A 5,408-nucleotide genomic window follows, 5' to 3' on the forward strand; every position below is an offset into this window, starting at 1 on the left:
TGGTGCACCTAATGGAGGGAAGTCAAACATTGTATACTTCAACCAACGGTCTAAAAATGGGGGCTAGCCGTTGATCAGAGGTTGTGGAATGTCGAGAACAGATATTTAGCTTGTAAAAGCAGCCACAAGTAAAACGTGCTAAAATTATTTCCTTTCAAATAATTCCTCTAGCTAATTTTCATGCCATCTTTACCTTGATATATATATATATAGTGAGAAAGTTTGTTTGCCACGTGGTTCTAACTAAAGCCTATATTCACCCATATTTTTGACAAGGACAGCAGGAATATGGAAATGTACTTCATGCTGACAAACATAAGCATTTTTCAATTCATAATCAATGTGCATTGTGTCTCCACTTGCAGAATCCATGTTCTGAGTGGATTTTTCAAAATATTTACTTGGAGTAAATCCTTCTTAAAAACAGTTTAAATCACAACCAGAATCAATCAAAGCAATGACATCAAAAGTATAATCAGGAGCAATAGTAACATGAACTTTTGAATATCATCTGGGAGGAACAATTTTATGAATAGCACTGACAATCTTAACGTCATTGGAAAGAGGCTTATAGCTGGATTCAGCTTCATCATTATGCTCAGATTTGTTACCATTAACATTTTCATTACCAGAGTTATTTTCTGGAAAAAATTGTTGAAGATTAAAAAGCAAAAGCTTTTGTTGTAAATCTTTGTTCTCATTTTTAATAATTTGCAAGTCATTTTGCAAATCAGTAATATCTTTCTTCATGTTACCAATCTCATGCTGCAAATCTGAGATAGTAACTACCTTGGATTTTTGTTTTGAAAATCGTTTCAAGGTATCTTCAAGAGAGATTTTAGTACCAACAGGTTTTTCAAAATCATTAGTCATGAGTTTCTTAAGTTTTTTAAGATATTCTTCTTTCAGATCAGGATTTTCAATTTTTGATTAGAGCAAGACTATATATAGGCTTTAGTTAGAACCATGTGGCAAACAAACTTTCTCATTGTACGCATTTTTGTTTTAAATTTTTTCATTCCCAAAAGAGAAATGTTACGGTTTCTTGTGTGATTTTTTTGGTGTTCTCTTGATCCTAAGTGTATATTGTTTTCTAAAAAAAATTAGAAAGTAAGAATAAGTTTTTTTTTTTTTTTTTTTTTTTTTTTTGGCTTTTTTGACTTTTTAAAAAAACAATATCCACATATAATCAAGAAAACATTAGAATAACTACAGGAGAAATCATAGCATTTCTCTTCTCAAAATTTCTACATATAAGAGAAGAGAAATAAATGAAACACAAGCTCAAGATGTTATCAAAATATTTCCCAGTTTTTTGCATCAATTGTTTGTTTCTATGCTTTTTCTTAGATCAATTTTTTACAATGTCACTTATCCGTTAAGATTTTTTGTTAAATATTGTCAAAATTTTCAAAATACCCGTGTTTTTTATTATAAAAAAATACAATAAAAAATTGTAAAGATTCAGGCTTTGGTCAGGATTTAACGGAGTTTTCAAAAATACCCATGCCGGAATCTTTGCAATTTTTTTTAATTAAAAAAAAATTGGTATTTTGATAAGTTTTAACTGAAATTCTTACCAGAATTGAAAGTTCAATACCTCAAATTGAGAGTTTTTGAACTTTATAAAAGTAATTTCAAAACGCATAAAAGTTCAAAAGAATTTTGTGAAGTTTTCACATTCTTTTATACCAACCAAACAAAGAATACAATCCCTCCAACAGAAAAGCCTGCTAGAACACAAGATGCCCACAGAGCACCTCACAAACAAAGACCAATACAGACTCCAAGGAACACACATCTAACAATCACCCTACAAACATACAGCTGATAGAAAATCAACTCAGCAAGAAAATCTCTACAATTATCCAAAAAAAAAAATAAATGCAGCAATTAATCTGCATAAGAGCACAATCTACACTGCAAAAATAGCCAATTAAGCAACAATTATGTACCGTAAAGAGCAGCCCCCTAGCCTCCATATTCTTTTACAAAAACCCACAACAACAAAAAACAGATGGTTCTGGCATTGAATGCAGCTTCTACAGAAAAGGCATTTTTAACTTCCCTTTGTACTCCTCATTCAAAATTTTGTCACCAGTTGAAAGGCTGTCCTTTACAGCCAACCACAAAATAAAAGAGTGCTTTAGAATAGCAAATCAGACTCCACAATTCTACTATTGGTTGCTTCACACCAATTTCTTCCCAAGTATCCCTACTTGAGAAAGTACTTGACTTAGAGGCCATCCAAATAGGAGTATCCCTACCTGGATACCTCCTATTTTTATCAAAGGCAATTTACTTTCAATATTAACCAAATACTTCGACCTTGCCGGCAGCTATTCCCAATTTGTACCTCTAATGACACTTGATTGTTTTGCATCAAACTTACTTCCAGCATCATAATTATCTCTATAACCATAATGATCACTGAGTATTCCATCTAGATGCCAGAAGTCTAGCCAAAGGTAAATCTTGCTGCCATCACCAACCCTAAACTTCAAGAAGATACGTTTAAGAATGGCAGCCTTATTTCCATTCCCCAAACTTTTTAAACCCCAAACCACCTTCCTTCTTGGGCACACATATAAGATCCCATGCAACCTTACCCTTGGCAGAACTAGTGTCATTACCATTCCAAAGAAATCTATTAAATTTCTTCTCGTAGATCTAATGTAATGACCCACGGAAAGTGTTAACCTGCGTTATCCCTCTAAAATGATAAGTCAATTTAGAGCTTTTATAGAATAACTTACCTTTGTATTCAGTGTGAGACTTAGCACTCATGACCATTTCTTATAAACCACCCACCCTTTATGTGGGATACTCATTTTCATAATATGAGATCAGAGTGTTACATCTAATCACCCTTTTAGGAAGAATAAAAATTTGAGATCAAAAGATTTGAAAACTGTAAAGAACCGAAGACAACAATTCCAGCCTTCCAGCAAAAGAAAGGATTTTTTTTTTTTCAATGAATAAGAAACTTCGTTAAGAGCAAACAAACCAATCAACAATGTAACACCATATACAAGCCCTTTCATGAGGCCGAACCACAACCTCATAGAGGTTTAAACCCAACCAAAACAAAACTAGAAAAAACACAAAGCTGCAGAAACCAGCTTGCAATCAGCAAAATTACAAGCAAAACATAAAACCACCACCAGAAAGCCTTCCCAAAAGATGGACCAGCTTTGAAAGAGAACACACTCAACAAATCATACCAGACTCCACAAAAAAAAAAACCCTCTTTTGGGAAAAGAAAGGTGTTAAGGTATGCCTTGAATCTAGTAGGCAGAATCTTCTGGAACTTTCTCTTGTGTTCTACAAAGATCCACAATGGTTTCCTTCTCTAAGAAGAAAGAGTCTTCTTGATGTTGGTGGAACATTCCGGAACCTTCTAAGAAGAAAGAGTGTTCTTGATGTGTGTGGAACATTCCGGAACCTTCTAAGAAGAAAGAGTGTTCTTGATGTGTGTGGAACATTCCGGAACCTTCTAAGAAGAAAGAGTGTTCTTGATGTGTGTGGAACATTCCGGAACCTTCTAGGCAACACAATGGTTTTCCTATATAAAGGAATGATGCCTTTGTGTTTGTGTACACCAAAAAGAAGTACAAGAAAGAAGAGATCCCAAAAGAAGAGCTTCTTCAATGTGAGAGAAGAGAGCTTGGGAGGGGATGTGCAAGAGAGTGAGCGTTTTTGTCCTTTAACTCAACTATCACTTATTGTATTGAGAGGAGTGTGTGAGGCTTTTCTCTGGGGCAAAGTGTATTTAGATGGTATGGGCATGTACTGTGAGTTGTAAGAATTTGCTCATGGTGGAACTCTCTTGTTGGTGGACATAGGCCTGGTTTTGGGCTGAACCACATAAACTCTTTGTGTATGTGTGTGATTGGTGTGTGTTCTCGTGTGTTTTCTTTCTAAACTTGTCTTTCGCATAAAGGGTTGGTGGGAAATTGGTTGCCAATTAATTATCAATTTTCCCAACAATTGGTATCAGAGCAAGGTTGCGGAGAAATGCAGTCCTTGAAGTTTGAGATTGAAAGGCTTGACGGAGTATGGGAGTACTGTCCACAGATGGAGTATGGAGCACTGTCTACGGACGGAGTGCTGTTCAAGGACAGAGTACGTAGCACTGTTCACAAGCAAAGGTACTGTTCATGGAGATACTGTTCACGAGGCACTGTTCACGGAGTACTGATCAGAAGTACTAGATACATGTGTTGTTCAGAGGTTAAAGAAAGGAGCAGGTTCGGCAAGTTGCTCCAAAAACGCTAATATTGTTTCTCTCATTACAGAGAGAGATGATGATGTTCTTTGATAAGGACATGTACATCCTCTGGCATGACCGCTAAAAATGTCAGGATAATGGATGTGTTCTATTAGCGGGTCCACAATTGCATACGGGACATTGGTTTGGTCTTTGATGTCGGGTATGTGGTGGAAAAGGGTGTCGATGGCTGATGAACTTCCGAGGAAACCAAACATGGAAGTTGCACCATATTTTTCAGCAGGATTTTTTCGACATGTGCCGGAAAGGAAAATTCTTAGAATGGTTTAATTCTAAGTGCATGTGCTCTTTATGGTGGAGCATGATAATTCTTGTAGAATTATGACTGTTGGTGTAGACAGTGTTTTGTACGACATCCCAGGGTGTGGGGATGGGCATCGGTCAAGATGCGGACCTAAGCTCTCAGGTGGAGGAGACATCCGGGGGAGATTACGACTTGATGGGATTCAAGTCAAGTGGGAGATTGTTAAGGTATGCCTTGAATCTAGTAGGCAGAATCTTCCGGAACTTTCTCTTGTGTTCTACAAAGATCCACAATGGTTTCCTTCACTAAGAAGAAAGAGTCTTCTTGATGATGGTAGATCATTCCAGAACTCTCTAAGAAGAAAGAGTCTTCTTGATGTTGGTGGAACATTCCGGAACCTTCTAAGAAGAAAGAGTGTTCTTGATGTGTGTGGAACATTCCGGAACCTTCTAGGCAACACAATGGTTTTCCTATATAAAGGAATGATGCCTTTGTGTTTGTATACACACAAGAAAGAAGAGATCCCAAAAGAAGAGCTTCTTCAATGTGAGAGAAGAGAGCTTGGGAGGGAATGTGCAAGAGAGTGAGCGTTTTTGTCCTTTAACTCAACTATCACTTATTGTATTGAGAGGAGTGTGTGAGGCTTTTCTCTGGGGCAAAGTGTATTTAGATGGTATGGGCATGTACTGTGAGTTGTAAGAATTTGCTCATGGTGGAACTCTCTTGTTGGTGGACATAGGCCTGGTTTTGGGCTGAACCACATAAACTCTTTGTGTATGTGTGTGATTGGTGTGTGTTCTCGTGTGTTTTCTTTCTAAACTTGTCTTTCGCATAAAGGGCTGGTGGGAAATTGGTTGCCAATTAATTATCAAT

The sequence above is a fragment of the Corylus avellana genome, chromosome ca1, assembly GCF_901000735.1.
Source record: "Corylus avellana chromosome ca1, CavTom2PMs-1.0".
NCBI lineage: Eukaryota > Viridiplantae > Streptophyta > Magnoliopsida > Fagales > Betulaceae > Corylus > Corylus avellana.